The following is a 25,124-nucleotide window of genomic DNA, read 5'->3' as shown; positions in this document are numbered from 1 at the left end:
TAAGCACTAAAACACTCTCCTCTATAGAACATGGAATGAATCCAGGAATCTTGCCTCTCCACATTCCTCTGCTGTCAGCAAATAGCCGTGAAACCCACTGGCAAAGTGTGTTTCATTCCTCTCTCCTGCTGGTCCACATGGAGGATGACAGCCTACTACTGCTGCCAGTTACTTCCTTAGCTCAAGTCTGTGCAGTGAGTCTAAGGATTCCTGCCCTGCTGGTGACCCATGTAGATGTCAATGTGATGAAATCTGGTAATTTTAGTTTGTGTGTTCAAAAACTAGGGAATTACACAGACAACCCCCCTCCCCCCCTCCCCGAGTTAAAAGAACATTATTAAGGTTGCAGAATCCAGCACTCAAAAGTTAGGAAATACGAGAATTTGGGTTGTCTGTGCAGTCTTAATTCAGCCCCCTTGTGCACATGCCGTTAGGATACATACATGATCACAAGCAATTTTTTCCACAGTCCCCTGCCTCCGTCAGTGGCTGGGCCTGCTTTGGGGCCAACTCAGGGCTGTGTACTGAAAGCTGTTGTCTCTCGGAGCTCTGAGTCATGTTTGCAGAAGTTGGCAGGTGTGCAAGGAAGGAGGCAGAGGACTGCAGGAAGGGAAAAGATGTTCTCATAGCTAAGGCAGTTGGACACCATCCTGGACAACTGGATTCCATCTCTGCCTCTGCCACAGTGTTCCTGGGTGTTGCTGGGCAAGTCACTTAACTTTTCGCAGTGTGTTCCTCTTTTTTTGGGTACCCAATATGAGACGCCCTGCGTCTGATTTGCAGAAGTGCTGAGCACTCACAGCTGAGGTCAACGGGCACCGTGCTCTGAATAATGAAAAGCTACATGTTTTGCAGAAGATCCTTCGCTTGTCAAACTGGGCTTCCAACATTCCTTGGCATTTGGGGCTTTAATGTTTCAGTCTCCCAGGTGTAAAATGGGGCTAGTAACATGACCTTACCGGCCCAAGGTGTCACCGCGATAAATTCATTAGTATCTGTAACGGACTAAAATCCACCAATGAGAGCAGCATGGTCAAGTCCACCGGGAAATTAATCAATCTATGCTCAGTGCAGGGCTTGGCTGCTGGACAGGGACTAATGCCTGGGGCCATGCACTGAAGCACAAGGATAAAAAGGAATATTGAAGAGCTACCCAATCAGTGAGACCTGTCCATCCTAATCACTGAACTAGACAGGGCTCCAGTGTGTGTGTGGGGGGGAAAGGGTGTCATTAAAAACTGCATCACAATACACGTGCCCAAGAAAGCTGAAGAGAAGATGCAAAAGCAACCTTGATTCCAGCATGTCCTGACATCTGAGTGCTTGATTTTGCAACCTTACCATCCTTTTAATGGAGTTTGCTGTATGTAATAGCCATGTCCACTAAATAATAAAAATAGGCTGTAAGGGAGCGGATAGTCTGTGCTTGTGCAGCACCTTGCACAATGGTGCGTGACTGGTACCCTGATTGCAAGCTGTGCCAGGGTGTGTGAAAGTAATCTGGGCACATGGCATCCCCAAAGCCCTACCTAGAAATCATGGCCCAGCCCGTAATTAGGGGGATTGCAGGTTTCTTTGTCTTGTCTAAGGCTGTAAACTCTTTGGGGGCAAGAAAAGGCTTGTACTGTGTGTTTGTACAGCCCCTACCAGCCCCTTGGCCAGGACTTCTTGGAGCTACTCCAGTAGGAATCATAAATCAAATAATATCACCACTCAAATCTTCATCAATGACTAGCTTCAGTGAAGCCACAGTGCCTGTGTCCTGGATGCTGCAAAGACACAGGAGCAATACCTAGGACTTTGATTGTGTCCCCATTGAGCAGGGAGCCAGAGACAGCACCTGCCCCCAACAGCTGACAGTCCTGGGGGAAGCAAGCCTTCCTCTCATCCGGCAGGAGGGGAAACTGAGGCACGGAGCTGGGCAGTGCCTCAAGCCAAGGACGCTGGGAAGTGGAGACCTGGCCGCGGGACTGAAATCAACCCACCCCTTTGCTAGAAAAGAGCCGTCCCCGGCCTAAAACCCTCGCCCTCCGAGCCGCCTCTGCCCCCACGCGATCCGGCTCCTGCCAGCAGCTCCGAATCCAGCCCTGCTCTTGCTTGGAGCCCGCCGGGCTGGGTGCAGGCTGGAGATGCAGGCAGGCAATGTGTGCGCTCCTGATAACGCAGGAGACGGAGCCAGCTAGAGACAGCGCTGGGAGAGAGGGGGAAGAGACCCGCTCCCCCCCCCCCGACCCCCCCAAGCCGGGGCCGAGGCGCAGGCTGACAAAGGCAGCAGGGAGGGGTGGGGGCAGCAGGACTCGCTTCCCTCCCCCGCGGGAGCCCCTTTCTGCCCCTGCAGCAGCGGCTCCCGCCCCGCCTGGCCCGGCGCTGCGGGCGGGGGGCGCTGGGGCCGGCAGCTCGGAGGACAGCGGGCCGGGGGTCGCGCCCAGCGCAGGGGCGGAGCTGCGGGCTGCCCCGGAGGAAGGGGGGGTCTGGCCGGGCTCCCCCCGTGGGGGGTGTCTCTGAGCCCGGCTCCTGGGGCGCGAGCCGCGCCCCCCCCCCCCGCTGGCCGCGCGCAGGATGCCAGGCGGGTGCGCGGCAGGGACAGGTGTGCGGGGCAGGGGGCGCCGCGCCGCCCCTTAAAGGACGGAGCCGCCCGGAGCCGCGCGCCGCAGACAGCCCCAGCCCAGCTCCCGGGAGCCGCCGGCAGGAAGGTAGGGGCGCGCGGCGGGGCGCGGCTGGGGGGCTGCTCCCGGCGGAGCCCTGCAAACTTTGCGGGCGGGGGGGGCTGCAGCGGGAGGCGGGGGGGGGTGGATTTGCACCGCGTCTTTGTGCGAGCAGCCCCTGCCTTCCCCATCCGAGCCCGGGGGGGCGAGCCCGCGCCGGCTGCAGCGAGCTTTTGTTACCGGCTCCGATGCAGACGGGAACCTTGAAGGGTCACTGGCTTCCCCCCCCCCCCCGCCCCCTAGAGGTGGCATTTACCGCGGGGGGGTCTGTTACAAAGGGAGGCAGGAGCTGCCCCCCCCCCCCCCGCTGGAGCTGCGCAGGGGCTGGCTGGGGTGGGGGCCAGGCGGGGGAGGGCGCAAGCCCCTCGGTAACCGGCTGGGGGGGGCGGGACCTGCCTTTCCCTTGGGTGCAGCCCGGGGGGCAGAGCCGGGCTGGGAACCGGGCGCGAGGAGCTGTGGGAGGGAGAGGGCTTCAGGGCCTAGAGACGGGGTGGGGCGGGGACCCGCTCGCCCAGCCCTGAGGTTTGCTGCCCCTGCTGAGGGTGCCCCTGCCCGCCGTCGGGGGGGGGCGGTTCCCCTCCCCTGTGGGCGCCCCCTCTGCCGCCGGTTGCTGGGTGGCCCTGGACCCCTGCAGCTGCAGGGAAGATGGGCTGCCAGACGGCAGGGCTGTTGGCACCAATGGAGTAACCCGCCAGGGTTTTAAACCAGGGGGACGGGCCCTGATGTTGGGGCAGAGGGTGGAGGTTCAGCAAGGGGAGCCTGGTGCTGCCGAGGGCCGGGCAAGGACACCGAGAGACTAAGGTGTTCCCGCAGGATTGGGCCCACCGAGGTCCTCCTGGCGGGTTTTCCCTTGGCCTGAGGTCTGTGCTAGTGTCCAGCCCCCTCCTGCTTACCGACCTGGCGGGGAGGGCGGCTTTGATTGGGGCCAGTTGCCGTGGCAGGTGGGGGTGGGGACAGGGCCCTGAGCCCTGCCTGGCGTGTGGCGGAGGACAGGGCTAGGCGCCCTCTCCCCCTGCCCGACAGCACACACCGCCTCTTCGCGCCGACGTGAGGGGGGATCGAGAGAGACGCAGCCCTGGATGTGGCGCCGCTCGGGCACGGCCGCAGCAGGGCCTGTCAGTGCTTCCCCCCGCCCGTCGGAGGCTCCAGGGCTCCAGAGAGCAAGAGGGGCTGGCGTGGGGATGGGGAGGTGGAGCGGGCCATCCTGCGCCGGGGGCCGTGCCAGTGCCCTGAGCCCACTGACGCAGAGGTGTCGAAGGGAGCGGAGCAAAGGAGGTTGAGCGCTCGTTTCTGTGCGGGTTTATTAGCACTTCGGGTCTTCTCCAGCATCCTGTATGGCCCTGAGCGTGCCGGGAGGCAGTGTGGCCCCCTGGCTCTCTGTGGCGCCCTGGATGGGGAAGCAGGAGAGCCAGGTTCTGTCCCTAGCTCTGTCGTCGTTTTCGCTGCATGACGGTGACCAGCTCACGTCCCTTCTCTGCGCCTCAGTGGGGTAGAATGGGGCTGTGTGTGTAATGATAGCACTTTGAAGTGTCTGCTGTGATCAGGGCCTTCTTGGGCCGTGCAGAGAGAAACTGCACTCACAGGCGCAGGGACTAACTGGACAAGGGCAGGCGGGGAAACTGAGGCACGGAGAGACCTGCCCAAGGTCACACAGCAAAGAGGTTTCAGGAACATCACCCCTTGGGCTCTCCCCTAGCTCACGCTGCTTCCTTTTACCCAGCCGCTAATAGCTCTTCAGGGGGCACTTTTCCACATTGCATTGGCTTACAGTGAATAACAGTGTTTGGGAAGGACAGCGTCCGGGTCAAAATTCCATAAGAACAAAACTTTTCTGATCTCAGAGAGGCTAGGAAAGGAGCAGACAAGGCCTGGCTTTTTGTGCAGGGCTTTCTCCCTTTCCAAGGTCTCCCCTCCAGAGCCAGCCTGTGGTCAATTTCACTTTCTGGGCCCAACTTTTCCTCCTGCCGGTGGGCCTGGAGTGCACTGGGTGCTCCTCAGAGGAGCTGGCTGGTAGTAGAGAGCATTCACCTGCCCCCTGAATCATCATACCCCATTGTCCATTTCACCTCTGGTGCCTGTCCCGTGGCGTTGGTTGCTGCCCAGCTGCAAGGAGAATGTGGGAATCCAAAACCTAGATGTCACTGGAATGATCCTATTAAATTGTTATATTAAATGATCATATTGGATATTGTTTGTGGTAAGAACACGTGCACCATGTCAATCTCTCTCCCACCTCTCAGCCCCATTCTCCCCATCTCCTGGTATTTTTAAACCGATATTTAGGACATGGACTACGTGACGCTTTAAGGGGCAGATTTTCAACCACCCGGCAGCCCCGAAGCTGATGGCGCTATCCCTTTAAAGTATAAACGTGGGCTTTCCCCTGTCCCTGGGCGGGGGACACTTGAGAATATTGGTGTCTTTGTTGTTTTTTCCCCCCCTCTTTGTGCTTTTAATTTGAAATCCAGCAGGGTTGTGTTTGAGAATGAGGGGCCCAGTCCTGCTAGCTGCAGAGCGTGCGTGGCTCCCCATTGAAATCAGCGAGGGTGCTCAGCTACCCGCAGGATCGGGCCCTTCCGTAGGCGTGCGAGGCGTGGGGCGGGCAGGCGGCCCCTTTCGGGAGCGAGGCAGAGCCGTGTGGCTGAGATGTGGATCTGCCTGTAGACACTTGTCCTCTTCTGTAGAGGGATGCTGGCCCACAGTCTGACCCCGAATCACCCCCCCCCCCCCCCCCACACACACACTCTGGTTGGTGGGCTGCTATTTCCTAGAAATAAGCCAAGCCCAGGGATCACTGGTCAGAGCCCTGGAGGCTTCCAAGTTGTTTTACCTGCGGATCTGGATTCTTTCGGAGCAAGCAGGTGAGATCCAGGAGGTGGTGCCTCACGGGCTAGAGGGCTGTGCCGGGCGGGGGGGAGGAGTGGCTGTGCCGGGGGTAGCAATGCTGCAGGGAAGGCTACCTCTAAGAGTGAAGTTGGGGTTGCCGAGTGGGAGAACATAATCAAGAAGGGGGGATGGGATATTATGGAAAGGAGGAAATAGAGGAGGCAATCGGGAAGTATTATGGGTGGGGGAGATATTCGTTGGGGCGCTATGGGAGTGGGGAGCACTGGGGGGGCTTGGACTCTCCTTCCCTGCCCCTGCAAAGGCAGCATATTACGGGAGGCAGCTGGGAAACTTTGCCCTGGCTCGGCACGCTGAGGGGACCAACTCCCCGCTGAGCAGATGGCTACCAGGCTTGGGTGCCGTAGCCACCCGCACGGCAGAACCCGCCTTGGCTAGAGCCGATTGGCTTCGTGCCGTTCTCTTACCAGGCTCTCGCCTGCGTTCAGAGGGAGTTGCTTTTGGAGATCTGGCCGCTGCGGAGTTGCTAACCCGCCTCCCTTTGGACTGACCCTTCGCAGGAGCGTTTGCAGCCCGGCTGCCTGGGCTGTTCTATCCCTGAAGCTTTCCCTGCTGTTTGGAAAGGTCACCATGCGCGTGTGCTTTTCATGGCACTTCCAACACGTTTCTCACCCCCTCTGGCCAGAGGGAAGCCGGCTGCTTGGCAGGAACTCAGCCTGGTGTGCCCCATTCCAACCTAGGCCCAGCTCCGCTTGCTGATGGACCCGGCTTCTGAGCCAGACTAAGTGGGGACTTTGGCCTCGGAGCAGGCTGGCCGGGGTCAGTCTCGAACTCGGTTTCCTACCATTGGGTGGGGGAACTGAACTCCCCTGCGGGCCATTGGCAGCGCCCAGGGGTCACTAGTGAGCATCCTGTGCCTCCTGCTTCCCCCTTCCCCCCGGGGCTGCTGGTCCTTTGTGGGGAGGGGAGGGAGGGTTCAAGGAAAGACCATGTGACCTTGAACCTGGCAGCATGGGACCCTTTATTACCGTGAAACCCGCCACCCTGAGCAAACACCCAGTGGACTCTGTCGCCCTCTAGAGGTGGCTCGGACAATCCAGGCCGGCCGGGCTTGCCTAGGGAGCGGAGGTATTTGAGGTCACTGAAGGCCGCTAGCATGGGGAACGTTTTTCTTCATGAAATATCAACGCGCTCTCCCCACCATCCTATTATTTGCCCCCTTTGTTCCTTCCGTGGCTCCGGCCTTTGTGTGCGTGTGAATGGTGCGCAGAATGGGCGCCGGGGGGGGAGGGGCTCTTTAATATGCGGCGTTGCGAGAGTTGGCAGGTTTCTCGGCCAAACACGATCTGCTTGGAGAAGGAGCCTGGGGATCCGAGGCGGAGGCTTTCCTTCCACAGAGGGGGCTGGTTTCCCAGAGAAACCCAAGAAACTTCCCAGCGTTCCTGCTGTGGCATTTTGTGATACGCATCCACCCTCCCCGCACGTGCTCCTCTGGTCCGCCTCGGTCTCCCCCCCGTGTGCCCCTGTGATCGGTCTCCTGCATCCCGAGACCTGTCCCTTGGGCTCCTCTAGCATGTGTCTGTCTCCTCTATCAATTGCCAATCTGTGGCTTGCTCTGCCTGAATGAGCCGGAGGGGGGAGGTTTTCAGTTCCCAGCAGCGATGGGGTGCCTACAGTCCCATTGCCCCCGGGGCATCTGCTTGGGCGTAGCTGCGAAGTGGCCGCCGGTGCTGGGGGGCACACAGCCAGGAGACGTGCGAATGCTGCCTCCCACGCCCCGAAGCAAAGAGGGGAGAACCGAAGGGAACGTGGTTTGAAACGGCACCGCTGCATTGACTGCTCATCGTGCACCTCCCGGGCACCCGTGGGTGCGTTGCACAAAGAATGGCGCTGGGCTCAACCCCCCAGCTCTCTGGTCAGGAGCAGGGCCTGATCCTGGGAGCAGGGCCCGATCCTGGGAGCCGGGGCCTCACTCAAGGGACCAGGTCAATTTGGGGGAGGAAGGGCTGCTCCTAGGAGCCAGCCTCACAGGGAAGATTCTCCTGTGCTCCCACACCCACACTGCCTGGGGTCCAGATCCCTGTCAGCCAGGGAGCCCCTTGTAAAGATGGTTTTGTTCTGCCCTGCTGTTCTGCTACTCAATGGGAAATTAACGAATCCAAACCCTGAGCAAGGAAACCAGCCAGGCTCAGACCTTACGCCTCCCGCAGGCAGGCAGTGCAGAATCAGGGCTGAACTCCCCCTTGCTCGTGCTGGGCTGATAGGCAGGAAAGGGGGGAAGGAGGTGTCTTGTGCTTTCTTCGTGGGGCAGGATCCGTGCACACCCCTAGTGATGGCAGACAGATGCTCTCCTGGCTGGAGGGGGGGTGGGGGGTGGGGAGAAAGGCCACGCCTGCTGCAATCCAGTGTAAGGGGAGGACTAGTTGTGAATGTTTAGCTGATGGGAATGACCCAACGGTTGTGCTGGGATGGCGGAGGGCGTCATGCATGATCTAAGGCCCCTCATCAGGACAGCGTGGAATTCCCAGCAGATAGAAATCAACGGGAGAGTATAGATTTTTTTCAGCCCACAAGGGACCATCATGTGGATCTAGTCCTAGCCTCCTGCATTCACACCCGGCCAGTTGCCTGTCGATTCCTCTCTGGGTCGCAGCCCGTGACCGTGGGCTGAGCAAGAGTTTGTCTTTGGGAAAGCCACACAGGACTGGACGGGAAAAGCTGCGAGCGACGGAGAGTCTGCCACCTCCCTAAAGTGATGCGCAGGCTTACCGGCTGCCCTGAATCCGAGCCTGAAAGAAAACTACTGATCGATGAGGCCCCGTTGCTGGGAAAGGAGCCACATCCATTTACGCCAGCCGCGGAGGTGCTGCCCAGAGGAGACTCGCAAGAGCTCCAGTGGCAGGAGCCAGCTTTGCCTTGGCTGCCGAAGAGCGAATGAAGAATTGCTGTCTTAGTGGTAAGTCCTCTGATGGTACTTGGCTTCGTGCTATCAGATAGCCTTGCGGTTGGTGTAATTAACGATCCTGGCGGCGTGTGTATAAAATTTGATTTTGCAATCGCTTGCTGCGGGTGCCTGTAGCTAGACAGGGGAGAAGGACTGAAATAGGTCAGCGAGTGTCTTGGCCAGGCCAGGGCCGGATTTTTCTCCCGCAGTAGATCTTCTAGTCATTTTTCAGAGTCTACTTTGAGGCAGATTTTGAAACCAACCTCTGCTGTTTGCACGTGCACTTTACGCATGCAGTTCTCTGCACGAGCAAACCGATGTGCTCGCTGATGGAGCAGCTGTGCATCTAGGGCCATGGTGTGGATGGTAACAAGGTTAGAAATCAGGGAGAAAATGTCTCTTAAGGCCAAGCTCCTAGGAGAGTTAGGAACCTAAATAGGTTACAGGCTTATGTCTCTAAAATAGCAGGGGCAGGGAGTGCAAACACTCACACACATTTAAGCTCATGAAATTGTGGCTGAGAGAGGAAGGATGGGCTAATGGACGAGGCATTGTACTGTACTCAGGAGACTGGGGTCCGCTCCCCCTTCCGCCCCCAACAGCAGGCAAGTCACTGGAGGTGGAATTCTGTGCTCATTGAAGGCAATGGGGATTTTGCCCTAGGGATGTGAATGACTAGTCATTTGTACCCCCCTTGCTGTCTCGATCAGAAAGAAGCAGCAAGGCGGGGGGAGAAAGGAGGGGGTGCTTCAAAGTGGCAGCTCCATGTGGAGCTTGGGGCCAGACCCTGGGCTCCACGTGGCGCTGTCGCTTTGAAACACGATGTGCAGCACCGGGCCAGGTGGGGTGTCCCCAAGCTGCACACGGCATTTCAAAGCGGCAACACCACGTGGAACCCGGGATCAACTGCAGACTCTCCCTCTGACCCTGGGCTCCATGGGGCACTGCCGCTTTGACACGCCGTGGGGAGCTCGGGGCCAGTGGGGGGCTGCCCCTCTGGCCCTGTGCTCCCCACAGTGCTTTCGCCTTTTGAAGTGTCGCAACAGCCCTGGGGCTGTTTCTACCCTTCAGAGGTGGAGGCGCCCTTATCGACTAATCCAAGAGTCGATGCAATTTGCATCGACTATTCAATTAATCGAAATTTAACATCCCTATCTTGTCCCTGACTTCACTGGGACCCAGATTTGCCCCCTTCATCTCTCTGGCCCCTTCTATAAAATGAAAACCGTGTGCCTTCCTTTCTCTGACCCTTTGTATTATCTGATTGTAAGTCCTGGCTCTCGCTCTGGGCACGTGCAGCACCGAGCACACGGTGGCCCGGAGTTCTGCACATGCTGCTAATAACTGCAACTCTCCGATGCTTGGCAAGGAAAAAGTAACTCTCGTCCCTGTAGCCTCAGTGTAGTCAGACTGCGTCTCCTGCCTCTTCTATAGCATACGGCATGAAGTCATCAACATAAACACTAGTAAAGAAATGCAGGAATCCAAAAGCCGACAGAGGCACTGCCTGGCTGAGCGAGGATGTTTAACTCGTTCCTCTCCTGCCTGGAGAGCGCGGGTGGAGTTTTTGTCCTTTAATTTCCTCCGTTGATTTGGTTTGCTTTGAAGAAGCTAAGGACGGACAAGGAAAGGCAGAAGTGTACGGTGAGACGGAGCCAGATGGGGGCACGTTTTTCTCCACCATGTAGGAGCGTAGCCCGGAAGCAATGCCTCTGAGCTCCGTGGTGCTGCTCCGGGAATTAGGGGCATGAGTGAGGGGGCAGCATCCAGCCTGTGTGTTTAGTGGAGCGCCTTGCTACACACACACACACACACACACACACACACACGGAGTTGGGTGCTTGTCAGAGGGCGGAGCTTCTCAGTTGTAAGCATTAGCAGACCGGATCAGGCTCCAGGTCCGTTCAGCCCGTTACCCCACCTTTGAGGGCGGCCAGTGGTTGTTGCTTCACAGCTTAAACTCCCTGGGAGATAATCCAGTGCCCCCTCCCCATGCACATTCAGTCTTATCTCCGTCCCCAGTAGCTAGAGATCAGAAAACCCTGATGCCCACAAACCCTTGTTGGCACGAATTAATGCTAAGAGGCGGGCGACCCAGAGCTCCGGGTGCTCTTGAATCTCATGATCTTCATTCCCCGGCAGGGGGATCAGCCCCGTCAGTAGCAGAGCCGAGAAAGGAATTGAATTACGGCACGTAGCGCTGAGAGCCAGCCCAGTATGCTAGGCGCTGCACATGCCAAGGGCCACTCCCTGTCCCTAAGTACACACCATGGGAGGGTGGGAAACAGACACACAAAGAGGGGGACTGACTTGCTGAAGGTCTCCCAGCAGCTCCGTGGCAAAGCCAGGGATAGAACCCAGGTTTCCAGCAGGCGCCCTTAGTGCTCTTTTCACTAGGCCATGCTGCTTCTGCTGAGAATGTCATTGGGCTTTTGCCTCGAGCCCTAACTTTGCAGACACTGTGTTTGTTGGCATCGGAGCAAACAGTTAATACAACTTTGCATCTCTTACTAAAGGGAGCGGGAGAAAGAAGCTTGTTTGAAGCAGAGGGAATTCCCAGCGGGGCTGGATTGAGCTAACAGGATTTCACTCCCAATTTAATTACAATTTTGTAAAATTAAAAAGGCAAAACAAAACCCCCTTGTCTCTTCCTGCCTGTCTCTACCGGCCCCTGAGAACGTGGTGGAGCCTTTGTCTGCTGAAGGGAGGCTGATGCGACTCCCGTTTGCTGGAGAGCTGGTGCCAGCGGTGGGAGCTGATAAAGATTCCCAGGGGAGTACAATGCCCAGGCCGCCTGTCCCAGAAGCACAAGGGGGCTGGGCAGGCTCCGTGCACAGGGGTGGGGTTGCCCTGACATATTGGGCATCTCTTGAGCACGAGATGATGGTTGGAGCTGGGGCGGAGGTTGTGGTGCTCACCTGGCAGGATGCTTTCTTAGCCTCTGTGTGCAAAGTGGTTCCCGATTGCAGCCAGCCTCCGTGCCTGGCTAAGGCTCCACAGACCCAAGCCGGGTGTTTCCCTCCCCAGCGGCTGCACGAGCGTCTCCGAGATGCTGCTGCCAGACGGGCTTAGCCTAGGGTTGCCGGATACTTTCACAAAAAATCCCGAACATGGCAGGAAAAAAATTGGTTGAGGAAAACCCCCCCAAAAAACAGGGGTCCAAAGTTATTGAGAAAAAAACCCAAAAAAGGTTACTGTGCCTTTAAATCCCCACGCCCGCCTTCCGTCCGAGAAAAACATTTTACATGTCCAGTATTTTCTGGGTTTTTTTACCAGACAGGGGCCACAAATACCGGACTGTGCTGGTGAAAACCGGACACCTGGCAACCCTAGCTTAGGGTTTTCTTCGGAAAGGTGGCCTGAGCGCAGCTCCAGCTCTGCCTTGCCAGCCCGCTGCACACTCCGCAGCCCGAGCAGCAGGGCCTGGCTCCCAGAGGCTCGGCTTGTGCAGCCCAGAGGCTCATGTGGAGGATGGGCAAGGCCCGAGGAGATGGCTGATGGTGGGAACCGTGATGACGTCAGTGCCTATAGGCCGGGGGGGAGAGGGCGGGTGGAGATCGGCTGGGCCTGGGGTGATGCTGCCCAGGGTAGGCGGCATTCCAGCCAGTGGGACCCCTTCGGGTCGTGTTCACTCTGCAGCCTGGAGCCCTGGGCACAGACTGAGGCAGCCGAGCCAGCATTGTGATGCGCTGTGGCTCCTCCAGTGTCGTGCACCATCGTGGATTCTTGCCGGCCGATAGTGGTGAACTCGGCCCAGCTGTGACACGGCCGTTTCCTCGAGTTGAGTCTGGGCAGCTGTGCCAGGAGGGGGTCGCTCCTGGCACTGCTGCCTGAGCTGCAGACCTCGAGGAGCGCAGAGCTTGTCGGGCTTGGATGTCAATCTGCCTCCCTCGGTTTCCCTGGTTCCTTTGTCCTTTCGCTGTCTTCATAACGCAGCTAGAAAATCATTCAGCTGGGAAGCCGTGTCCATAGAGCCCTGTGCAGATACAAAGTTTGTATCCATCTACGCAAAAACGAGCGGATGCGGATGTCTGTAGATTTGCAGGGCTCTCTGTATCCAGGCCCCCTTCCCACACACCTGGGAATGGAGGATGGGATGTGCCCAGACTCCGTAGCCTGGCAGTGAACTAGTGGCTGTGGGCAGGCTCCTTACACAGAGACGGGAACGTGGCTTCTCCAAACGTCGCTTCCTCTCTGCCTCTGTTCAGCAGCGTTTGCACCTGGGGGTGGGGCGAATGGGGCTCCATCTCCAGGGGCTTTAGAGTGGGATTTCACAAGGGCATCGGGGAGTTAGTTGCCCAAGTCCCACTGATATTCCCAAGGGGAACTGGGCAGCGAATGGTTCCTTAAGTATGATGGGCAGTCGTCAAACTCCGAGTCAGACGGCGGCATTTGAATGAGCTCAGGACTGAGGGGGACACGCTCAGAGCGTGTTACAATGGCTGGTGGGTCTCCGTAGTCCCGCGGGATAGGTGGGGAAACTGAGGCACGGAGTGGCAAAGCCACGCATCCCAGGAGCTCAGGCTCTTGATGCCCAGTCCTTCCCTGACTGAAAGGTGATGCCAAAAATGGGGGCGAGGGGTGGGGAATTGTTTTGGCAACGTTCCATAAAAATCTCCAAGTTTGGTTCTCAGCTTGCCCCGATCTTTCCCATCCCCCACAGCCTCCAGTCTTCTCCCTCTGAGTGTCATGGCCTTGGCTTATTGCCCATAGGGAAATCCCCCGCTGGGATCCAAATCCAGGAAGAGCCATTCCAATTTGGGCAGGGAGCACCTGCCCTCGGCGGCGCCCCCTGCTGGTTCCTCTTCAGCATCGCCTCGCTCCCGGAGATGATCTCCCTGGGCAGGGCCTTACTGAGTGGGATGCAGTCAGAGGCCGAAGAGGCAGGACATGCCCTTCAGGGCGGGGGATTGGCGTCGATAGCCCCAGCAGCCCGGCCGCGTAGGGGGAATCAGCAAATCCCACGCCAGTTCCAAGCAGTGGGAACATAACTCTTTTTTATCATCAGCCCCATTCATCATCTCTCTGCTGCAGGACGTCGAGATAAAGTGCCAGTAAATTAGAAAGTGTTAAGAAAGCGATTTGGGAGGCTGAGAGCCTGGGGTTATTAGAAATCCTGCTCGCAAAGCTGGCCAGCCTGCTCCTGGCCACCGAGCCACAAAAACACTCCCACCCTCAGGAGTAACCACTAGACCCCCCTGCCCCGCTCCCACAGTGCCACGGCACAGCCTGTGCCTTTGGGAGTTGCTCACAGACCTGGAACCCTTTGCTCCTACAGCTTCTGGGAGTGTAGCCATGACCGAGCCGAGCCATCCCGCTCCGGCTGCCGTTCGGCAGAGGATGGGGTTGGGGGAGCAAGAGGGAATCGGCTCTTCTCTAGCTCGGGGACTAGGTGTTCCCTAATGACACCTACATTTCCCGTGATGCCTGCACACACTTGGGCGCACTCACCCTCCTGGCCTCGAGCCTTTGTCCTGCCACAAGCCCGTTGGAAGCTGGTCGCGGCCGGTCGTTCTCGGGAGCTGTGAGCGTGGGCTCGTTGGCTGGGGCGGCCCAAGGGACTGGAGTTTAGAGGTCTTCGTGGGCGTGTCAGGGACACACCAAAGCCACTTGGGAGCATAGAGGACAAATGGGCCGCTCCCTGCTAGAGCCACCATTGAGGGTTGCGGATGGAGAAGCCGGCTGGCTGAGAGGCGGTTTGACTCGCTCCCTGGTAGATCAGGGTGGGAGTTTGGCGGCTGCCGGAGGAGCCATGGGGAGCTGGAGTCCGTGACGGGGCAGCCCTGCCAGCTCTCCCTTTCCCTCTCCCTGCAGGCGGGTTTCTCCCAGCGGGACGTTCTAAATTCAGAGGGACGGGGGTAACTGATTCCCTGACCCCGCAGTCAAACCGGCCCCTCCCGGTCCCCCGGCACTGCCTAGATGCTCCCTGCATTCCCATCCCAGGGGTGTATTCTCCTCTCCAGGCACTGGGAGCTGCCCCTTAATCCCTATGCAAGGTGCTATCCCAGAATGCTCTGCTCCCCAGCTCTCCCCACTCCTCAATTTAGCTTGCTCCACTGGGCTCATTTTTCTGCCTTTTGTCCACCCACCTGCCCCCAGAGGGAGACAAACCACCCTCATGCCTTCAGCTCCCCGAGACCCGCGCACACCATGCGTGCGCACACGTGCCCCTGTGGAGCACACACGGACTCTCCCGCACACACGCAAGCGTGCTCAAGCAGATGGGCCTGACACGACCCTGCACACACCCGGAGGCTACACACAGAAACGCCCTGGCACACGCCGGTCCCCAGACTCCTGCCAACACTACGTAGCTGCCTACACACAGAGACGCACCATGCTACACACAGAACCCGCCACCGACGCGTCACACCCCCTGCCCCGTGAATACAGCGGACACTGGCCCTGGCTATTCCTCTGAATTGTGGGACAAATTCCCTCCACCCTGCCGCTCCCCAGAGCCCCGCATTCACTTTCTAGCACTGGGCAGGAGCCATTGCGAAGCGAGCGCCTTGTATTAGCAGGCAGGTCATCGCGAGCGGCTCGGGAGAGGTCGCGCCTGCCATCCAAATTCAAAGAGTGTTGCTCAGCCGGTTGGGGATGGCCAGGCAGCGCCATGCGACCTGCACGTTGGGTCAGGTTGGGAAAGCGGCGGAGCGCCAGCCCCGGAATGAGTGTGTGATGAGTTTTGACTGGCAAATAAATTCGGGCCCGCGGTGATAGGTTTGCAGGCAGAGCCGGAGGCAAAAGCCAGTGAGCAAAGCCTCTCCCACACGCATCCGCATACAATTCACACAGCTACGCGCTGCAGTGTGCTCAGACGTGTCATCCCCCCAGGAAAGCCCCATCCTCAGAGACCCAAGGCTAAGCGCGCACATACACTAACATGTGCAAGTCGCAAATACAATGATGCACAGACGTGCATGCAAAACTGAGCTGTATATTTGTACGCACAGTCCCAGCAGACTACCCATCCATAAAACTCAGGGGTATAGGCATACTCACGTAGATAACAAACCATGTACGCACCCGCGCCCCCTGCAGATTGCGCACACACTCTGCAGACCCACAAAGACGGCTGGGTATGTGCATGCACACAGATAATGAAGCACACGCACGCGCAACGCACACAGATCTCCACTCTGTTCTTTCCCAATCCCTTTGAAATCCTCCTCAAAGGCACGCTTGCTTTGAACCATTCCTCCCCCCAGAAGCTTGAATCAATAATTTTTTTTTTTTGGCCATCGTTTCTTGCGCTTGTATCCACACACTTGGCCTGCCTTGCGCATCCACAAGGCAGGCCAACCCTTCACAACCCTGCCCTCCGCCAAGCCAGGCCACGGTGGGGCAATGAGGGGAGACCCCTGCATCCACGAGAAGAGCGTGTTGTGGGGCAAATGGTGAGAGCAGCAGGGCTTTGAAGCCTTTGGGGGTTTTTTTTCTAGTAGCTTAGCATCTGTGATCTGTCTCAGAAGTGTTCTCAGGGAATGGTCCATGCAGCGGAGAAGAGAGTGGGGGGTGGAGGGGAGGGGATATTGGAAGGAATCCGCATCCAAGAGGGAGGGGGGAAGAGAGAGCAAGTCTTACTTGTAGCCACATCACCCTTGGACCTCGTATTCAGCTCGTTATCCACCACGACCCGCCAGTCTTTTCCCGAGTCCCTGCTTCCCAGAGTCCCCTTGCCTTTTAAGTACAATCTGCCTTCCATGTTCCTGGAGATACAGACCGTTAGCTGCGTCAATACACTTAGGCTATGTCTAGACCACAAGCCTCTTTCGAAAGAGAGCGTCTAGACTGCAACCTCTTCTTTTGAAAAAGTGAGCCGCTTTTTCGAAAGAGAGCACCCAGGCAGTCTGGATGCTCTGTTTCGAAAAAGCCCTGTTTGCATTCACGAACGCCTTTTTTCGAAAGAGCACTTTCAAAAAAAGGCGTTATTCCTTGTGAAATGAGGATTACCGCCATCGAAAGAAAAGCCGCATTCTTTCGATTTAATTTTGAAAGAACGCGGCTGTAGTCTAGACGCAGGTGAAGTTTTATCGAAAAAAGGCTACTTTTTTCGAAAAAACCCTGCAGTCTAGACACAGCCTTAGGGTATGTCTAAACTGCGCTTTATTTTTGAAAGAGGATATGCAAATTCTGTGGGAATTTGCATATCTTCTTCTGATCTCACTTTCAAAAGCGGGTCTTTCAAAAGTGAAAGTAGTCTGGACGCAGTTTTTTCGAGGGGGGAAAACAAACCTTTTTCGAGGAAAATGTGTAAACCTCATTTTTTAAGGAAGAGCGGCTTTTCGAAAGTTTTTTTCCCAAAAAAAGTATCCAGACTACTTTCACTTTCGAAAGACCTGCTTTCAAAAGTGAGATCAGAAGAAGATCTGCAAATTCCTCTTTCAAAAATAATGCGTTATCTAGACATAGCCTTACTGTTTGTGTGTGCTCAGTTTTCCAAGTGGTCTCTATCACCCTGTATCCATGACCTGTCTTCTTCAGAATTTACCACTCCCCCACTTTTTGCATCATCTGTAAACTTTATCAGGGATGATCTTCTGAATTTTTTTTCCCAGCTCTTTGATGCAAATGTTAAATAGCATAGGGCCAAGAACCAATCCCTGCAAGACCCCACTGGAAACACATGCGCCTGACAGTGATGTTTTGAGACCCATCAGCTGGCCAGTTTTTAATCCCTCGAATGTGAGCCCTGGTAATTTTCTGTCGGTCTAGTTTTTTTAATGAAAATGTCGTCCCGTACTAAGTCAAATGCCCGCGAACAGTCTGTGTTACCGCAGCATTGTTACCTTTATCAACCAAACTGTAATGACATCCAAAACAGATAGCAAGTTAGTTTGACAGAATCTATTTTCCATAAATGCATGTTGATTTGCGCTAGTCATGTAATCCTCCTTTAATTCGTTATTAATTGAGTTGCATTTCAGCCGCTCCTTTATCTCACCTCGAATCAATACCAGGCTGACAGGTCTATAATTACCTGTGTCGGCCCCTTTTATCCTTTTAAAAACCTAGCCCAACATTAGCTTTCTTCCAGTCTTTAGGAACTTTCCCAGTACTTCAAGACTTAGAGAAAATCAACATTAATGGTCCAGTATCCTCCTTGGCCAACTCTTTTTTTTTAAACTCTTGTGTGCGGGTTATTTGGCTCTGCTGATTTAAAAATATCTGACTTTTATATCTCTGGAGGATGTTAAACAGAAGCTACTAGTAGAACGGAAAAAGTATTATTGTCCCCATCTGATGAGATTGTATTGTGTTTTTCCCTCAAACAGAAATATTTCTCCGACGCCTCTGCCTCTTTGGCCTTGTTATTGATAAGTTTGCCACTTCCATCTTGATTTAACCTCTCCGGTTTGGTGTTATCATGACGCATATGTATTGGACAGAGATCTCTCTTCTACGCCATGGCTTGCTACAGTAATTCCTCATTTAACACTATAGCTGTGTTTCAGAAAATGATCGTGTTAAGTGAAAACGTGTTATGCGGGGTCAATTTTCCCGTTGAAAATAATGGAAAAGGTGGGGGTTGCATTTCAAGCGGTGGTGTCTGTTGAGATGGGAACATAAGGTTGGGGGAGGAAGGGGACTGGGTTACAGCAGGGAGGGGAGGTGTTTGGCTCTGGGGAAGGGGAGGGGAGGGGAGGGGGATTGGGTTGGGAGTATGCCTCTGTGACGAGTGCCGGGACCTGCACTCCATCTAGAGGGGGGGGTCACTGGGGAACCCTTCGCTGCTTTGCAGAGAGGCAGGGGAAGCCCTGTGCAGCCGCCGGCGACGGGCCAGCTGGGGAAACCCAGCCACCGGCCTGCAAACGGGCGGAGAAGAGGGGGAAGGCATCCGGCGAGGGGGAGTCAGCGGGGAACGGCGCGGCGAGCGGCGAACCCTCTGCCTCTTTTTAGGGAGGCAAAGGAAGCCCCGCGCAGCCGCCAGCAATGGGCCGGCTGGAGAAATCGTGTTATTCCAGGGACGGTTGTGTAATTCAAAACACGTTCCCTAAAAAAAAAAAAGTGCGATCACGAAAACGTGTTAAGCGGGCACGTGTTAAATAAGGAATTACTGTCCTCGGATTCGAGATATTTGGATTGGTCAAGCAATGTGATGGGATTGGTCAGATGAGTCACATGGCACTAGTTTTGGTCTCTGATTGGAGAAGTAGGCAAGTGCTTCTGGGAGGAATGGAGAACACCAACACATGAGTTGGTGCCATGAATAGTCATGCAAAGTAGCGCAGACAGGGACGACTGCGAATTCGCTGGTAGTGAGACCCTTACCTGGCACTGGGGTCCCTCTCTCAGAAGGCAAAGCTCACGCACTCGCTTAGGGTGCGTTTACACTGCACCGTTATTTCGAGATAACAATGTGAGCGTCTACACAGCCATTCCATTATTTTGAAACAGTGTTTCTCAACCCTTAGGGGTACTTGAGAGAAGTCTAGGTGGGTACGTCAACACACCTGAAATTTGGAGACAACTGGATTTTTCTTTTAAGTTTTACAGTACTTTATTATTTTTGTACTTTCTACACCCAAAACTGTCATCGCCTGCCAAGCTATGATTAAGTTGTTTAAACAAATGTGTTGCAATGGCAGAAAAAAAATTGTCTGTCTGTAACCTGTAGGTACTGGGGGTACCTATGATTATTTTTTTAAAGGGGTACTTTATTAAAAAAAAGGTTGACAAACACTGTTTTGAAATAATTGCAAAATAATGGGCAACTTATTGTGAAATCTGGAAACCTCGTTCTGCGAGGAATAATACCTCTTCCGAAATAGCTATTTCAAAATAAGGCCTGTGTAGATGCTCCATTGCTGCTGTTTCGAAATAGCCCCTCACCGGGGCCGTTCTAAGTTATTCCTCCCCGGTGCCTCCTGGGACTCTAAATCGAGGTAGCACGTCTACATTAGGGAAGCCTGCAGTGTAGACGTGCTATTTCAGAACTATTCCGGAATCGTTTATTTCGAAATAGCCGTGCAGTGTAAACGTACCCTTAGTGAGGGTGACCATGTCTCCCTCTAGTGGCTGGCTTCAGCCACTAGAACAGCCTCCTAAGTACTCCCCATTTGTTAGGTTTCTCCTTTCAAGGGTAAAGGCTGGTGGTTGTGGTCTGGAACGTCCCAGACTTGGTCCCTGCCCCCAGTTGCACAGCGTTCCTAATGGGAGGCCGTTAACGAGAGCCACAGTTGGGCTGTGTCCAGGCAAGGGTGGGGAATGGCCGCAGTTGGTGACAGCTCTGGGCTCCTTCCAGGCGGGATTCACGGCTCCCGGCAGAGAACAATGAGCTATTTCTAGGCCAGCAAGGAAGCACCTGACCTTCCAAAGCCGTAGGCGGGAGGCAGCTTCGTGCAGTTGGACTCCTAGAACAATGCGCCGTTGTTCCCGTGCGGCGTTGGCAGCCAGCAACCTGGCTTGTCCGGGAACTGTCAGGGTCAACTGAGCATGTCCGCCTTCTCCCATCCGGCTGGAAATACCTCGCTCCTTGGGGCAGCAGGTTCAAGGCCCAGCAGGGTCAGCGTCATCCCCTGGGGTGGTGCGTTCGCTGCAGTTCCCTGTGTGGAGGGTTTTCCTAGAACACTTCAAAAGCCAAGCGGGAGATTTTACAGAGCACTGTCAGGTTCCTTGCTCCTGTTTCATTGGTTCCTTTGAACAGTTCCTTGTCCAGGCTTGTACTCTGTGCAGACCCGAGGAGCGCCTGGCGCAGGTTTGTTACAAAGTCCTCAGTTCTTTTGCCCCACCCTCTCTCTGTTCTATGCTGTCCTCCTCCCTAGAGGTGGCTGCAGTGGTGGGTGACGTGATTTGTGAACATCCACCACGGCTTTGAGCTCTCCGCCATCTGCCCCACCGCGGAGACAGGCAAGGCCCCAAGCGCTTGAGCTCAGGACCATGCTCCGTATAAGGTGCATGACACACAGTGGAGCAGTTCCGACTGCAGCCAGCAGAGGGCAGTGTGCGGGATCCGACTCGAGGGTGGCGCAGGAGCCAGCGCATTGCATTACTGTGGACAGAATTCCGTAAGCGCTTCAGGAGCCTTAAGATAATATTTATTAACACCAGCTGCTCTCCGGTCTGCCGGGCGTGGCACGGGACCTAGGCGCCCTAGGAGATCATATGCAGGTTCCCCTTCCCACCTTTGCTCTCGAGATTCCTCCGTCTCAGTGTCGTTCACAGTTATTACAAAGCCGGGTGCCGCGTGCCTGTCTGGCGGGTGTCCCCAGCTGCAGCTTTGATTTCCCTGCAGCCCCTGCCATGCGCTCCCCCAGTCAGTAATGGAATGGGATCTGACAGCTCACGGGGCAGATGCCAAGTGGGAAGCCTTTGAAGTGGCGGCTGCGGAGTCCAGCTCTCGATCTTTCCGCGTGGTGGCCCGCCGCGGGGACCTCGGCGCGTTGGCTCCTGGAGGAGGCCGGCCTGCCCCGGTGGCGCTGCAGCGTGGGAAGGGCGCGCGGTGCGGAGCACGCGGCATTAATAATACACCCCAGCTAATGGTAATGTCAGCCTCGTTAACAAGCATGTCCTGCGTTGGTGCAACACCTTTCGTCAGAGGAGAGTGTTGTGCAAGCCGTACTGGCACCGGTGACGCCGCAGAAATGCAGCCACCTCGTGGGGCGTGGAGGAACTGGTAGGCGGCGGGGCAGGGACATTGCTCTGGCCCAGCCTGCTGCTGTTGCTGTGGGGTCATGGATTGTCCCGGGAGTTCAGAGAGGAGCTGGGCTGATGAAGTCTTGGGTCGCCGGCTGACCTGGAATTAACCAGCTGCTTTTCCTGCGCCCACCTCCATGCGGCTTCCTGGTCTCCCTAGCCCCCTGGAGCTGCGGCGGCCTGGATCCAAGCTGCAGCAGCATCGGGAGCAGGGAGTTTGTGCACCCTTTCCATGGCCAAGTGCTCAGCTGATTGTGCCCTCGTGCCAGGTATGTTCCACTTGGGACGAAGCTGGGGGAGAGGATGGGGAGGAAGCACCGAGAGGCAAATTCCAGGCTCGTGGCTTGGCTGGTGAGTTTGTTGGTTCTCTGCATTGTCAGGCAGGACGGGTTTCCCGTCAGTGTAGAGCGCGTGGGTGAAGTTCACTTCTGTGTGACAAGAGCTGCCTTCGTCGTGCTAGAGACAGGTTTGATCACACACTGCTGGCCACCCTCGGCAGGTGCCCTGAGTCACACAACCCACGCTGGGCAGCTAGTCACTGTGTTTGTGCTACTTTCCACCTCCTGACTCGGCACGAGCTAGCGCGGGTGTGTCCCCGTGGGCTGGGATTTCCGGTTCGCAGCATGGGCGCGCCTGTGTCTCTCTGGGCCTCGTTTCCTCACCTGTATAATGGGGAGAATCGCCCTGTCCAAAGGGGAAGACTGTAGCACACCCCAATGCGCAGCGGCGGAAGGACCGTGCCTTGTCGGAGTCAGCAAAAGCTGTTTGCCTCCCTCCTTCACCCTGCTGTTCAATATCCAGGCCACTGCTTGGTGGAGGGAACAGATCGGGTGGCCCCGGGCCCAGGGCATGCGACTGATGGCTCTCTAAAGCTCCAGCAAAGTCTGCAGCAGCCCCCTCGACCAGCACCTGGGTTCTTCAGCCACACACCCAGCCCGGGGGGGTCTCAGGCGCTCCAGGGGATACTTCATCTTACTTTACTACAAATACGTGTTTGGAAGCACTGACATCTCCAATGAAGCCCCTGGCGCCTCGGCTCGGAGCAATCCGAGAGAACGTTTGACCCATTCCAGAGGAGACGAAAGAGGAAATAAAACCGACTGCAAAATCAATGTTTCTTCGGACTTAAAAGAATGAGAAGGCGGCTGGAGCAGTGTGTTAATGCTGCTCCCCCCCTCCACCTTTCTCACTTTGCATCAGTCTCTGGGTGCTTGCTTGTTATTGTAGGGTTTCCGGCTAGCTCTGTGCTTGTGTACAATGGTTTATTGTAGGGTCCCACTGGGGCTTTAGGTGCGGTTTTGTTATTGTAGGGTCTGTCATGCCTGGGTGCTGGGGCGGTGGATGCTGGCTTGTGGCTGTAGGGTTCCCTAGGAGCTGGACTGGTTTGTTCTCCCAGTGCTGCGCGCTGGTGGGCGGTCCCTCGTGTCGCTCTGTTATTGTCGGGGGCGTCGGGAAAATAAAGGGGAGGCCAGCGCTCGGCACGGACCCGCCACTGACCCCTCCTCCGTGTCTGGCTTTCCCGGCCCCTCGCTTCCACTTGTGCAATGAACGTGCAGAATCCAGAAGGAGCCAGGCCAGGAGGAAACCCTGCAAACTCCAGGCACGAGTCCCGCCTTGAAGAGGCGTATTTTGCAGGGTGACTCCTGAGGACTCTGCCAGGAAAGTAATCTTAATCGGCTGCCCCTCCCCTGGATTTCCTGATCCGCGAGCTGGAGCCGGTGGATGGGGTTAGCCAGCCTGCTCTGACAGATCCAAGGGTTTGGTCTCACCCCCGGGAGCCGGCCGTGGACAGCCTGCCAGGAAACGCAGCCAGAGCCCTTGGGGAAGCACGACCTGCCCAGGACCCGCTGAGCAGAAGGGGGGGTGTGGGTGGGGCGCGGGAATTAAGCCACGGAAGGGCTGGTGCTGCAGGGATTTGAATTGCTTTCCACGCAGGATATTTATACACACGCGCTGGCCAGCGGCAGCCAGATGCGGAAACGCGTCCGCAGAGGAGCCAGACGAGAGACGTACCCAGGGATGCGGCTCCAGCCTTAGCGGAGGAGTTTGTCCTGCTGGACTAGGAGGGGGGGCTGGGAATCAGGATTCCTGAGTCTTTGTCGCAGCCTCATCAGACAGCGAAGCCTAGCGGTTAAAGCAAGGCTGTCCGGATTCCTGGGTTCCTGCCTTCTCTGCAGCAGCTGCCTTTGCTAGTCTTCTCCCCTCCTGGGGGCCCGTTAATTCATTGCTCATTGTCCGGCTCCTGTCCAGGGCCTGACACCGTCTCTTCGGCCGCCCTGCGGAGAGGGGAAGTTAGAGAGGCGCCGCATCTGTTGATCCTCAGAACCGAGGCCCCTTTCAGGGCTCCCCAGACGTTTGGCCCTGTCTCTTCACAGGGTGACTCCTGCAGGGCCCAGTTCTAGGATCACAAACCCACGATGCCTCCCGGACCGCGGGGCTGGCGAGACCCCCAACCGAGCAGGGTGAGTCCATTTTAGCTTCATCACCCCGAGAGCCGGGTCGGGCCGTTGCCTTCCAGTGTGAGGGGGCTGGGCTGCGGCGGGCCCTGTGTCTCCGCGCCCGCCGGGCGCTGTCCGGGGAGGAGAGGGAGCAGCCCTGGCTGCGCGGAGGGGGATGGGCACAGCACGGAGCAGAGTGGGTCGCAGTGGTGTAGCCGTTGGACATGGTCTTTGGGAGGGGTTGCGGGGGCCTGAACTGGCTGCCAGCAGCAAGGCCAGGCCGCTCCGTTGGCTGGAGGCGTGTTGGAGTAGGGCCTGCCGTTGTGTTCTGTATTTGTACAGCGCCTGGCGCAGCCAGGGCCTGCTCCGTGGTTGGGACTCCTAGGGGCTACGGCCGTGCAAATCATCACCACCACAAACACGGGGGTTGAAGTCCAGTAGGAGTTTGGTCCTTGACTTCAGCAGGGCCAGGATTTCACCCTGGGCGTAGGACCCTGGTGAAAAGAGGGACCCCTCGTGTAAGGGCTTCATGGGAGGGTGGTGGGGAGGGCGGGAACTTCTCTCTCGGTGCCAATCCACAGGGGAGCTGAGTCTGTCACAGGCCCAACTCAGGCGTCTCGGCTCGTCCGCACAAGCTGTAGCAGCCAGTCCGTAAAGTGGACTCAGTCCCGTGTGGCTCCCTCACGGCAGCCACATGTGGAGGGACCAGGCTGGTCACAAGGACCAGGGGAACAGAGTGAGAGCGGGGCGGCTAAGCAGGGAGGGGCAGAGCCGGGCCAGGCTTGGAAAAAGGTGATGAGGTTTGGTATCCGGGGGCCGGGGACAAGGGCAGCCCTCAAAGCCGGGTGTGGTGGCCCTGGAGCTGGATGTGAGGGGGAAGGAGGCCTCACAGAGGGCAGCTCAGACCGGAGCACAGTTTGGGCCCTGAGACCAAGGCAGCCGAGAGCTGAGGCCTGCTGAGCAGGCTTCCTCCACTCTCCAGCATCCCCTTCCCGCGTGTACCCCAGGGCCTGCTGCTCCAGACAGCTAGTCCCGCCCTGGCATGGTCGGTCGGCGAGGAAGCGCCAGGGGCAGAGGGCAGGGTGGGCCAGGTGCTAGGACTTCAGGCTGTGTTACGGACACCCCTGGTCGGCCTCCCAGCCCCCGGAGGTGTCAGAACCGTCCGCTCCCTTTCTGGGAAGGGGAAAGTGAGGCAGCAGGCGGTGGAGCAGCATCGCCAGGCCATGGACCGCTGGGCTCAGTGACACTGGGAGTCCTGGCTCGCCGGGCTCCTTGGCCTCCCGCCCGCTTTGTGCTGGGGGCGATAGCCCTCCAAAGCAGACGGTGACAAGGAATCCGGGCCGGTGCTTGTACAGAGGGGGAAATCTAAGGCAGGGTGGAGTGAAGCAGCCTGCAGGGGCAGAGCTAGGAAGAGAACCCAGGCACCCTTGCTCAGGTCCCTTGCTTTAACCACTAGGCCTGGCTTATTTTCCCTCCGAGATGTGGACCTCCAAGCTCATCCCTACAGGTGTGTCTGTCACTCACGTGGAAGGAAACCAGGCTGCATTTCTAAGC

At 56.9% G+C, this 25,124-nt stretch overlaps 1 protein-coding gene across 3 annotated transcripts in view; it reads left to right on the top strand.

Moving 5' to 3' along the window:
* The first annotated feature begins 2,115 nt into the window (after positions 1-2,115).
* The window catches only part of SEMA6B (semaphorin 6B), a 90,064-nt gene continuing 67,055 nt past the window's right edge, over positions 2,116-25,124 (top strand). The window contains exon 1 of one of the 3 annotated variants that reach the window (XM_075903047.1): positions 2,116-2,693. The gene's annotated coding sequence lies outside the window, so the exon portion shown is untranslated. Of the gene's footprint in view, positions 2,694-7,941; positions 8,506-23,007; positions 23,595-25,124 lie in introns of those variants that run through there. The other 2 variants (XM_075903049.1, XM_075903048.1) reach the window with 2 other exon arrangements.

The sequence above is a fragment of the Pelodiscus sinensis genome, chromosome 19 (genome assembly GCF_049634645.1).
Source record: "Pelodiscus sinensis isolate JC-2024 chromosome 19, ASM4963464v1, whole genome shotgun sequence".
Classification (NCBI taxonomy): domain Eukaryota; kingdom Metazoa; phylum Chordata; order Testudines; family Trionychidae; genus Pelodiscus; species Pelodiscus sinensis.
Note: the sequence above shows the minus strand (reverse complement) of the source record. Positions and strands in the feature narration are given on the sequence as shown.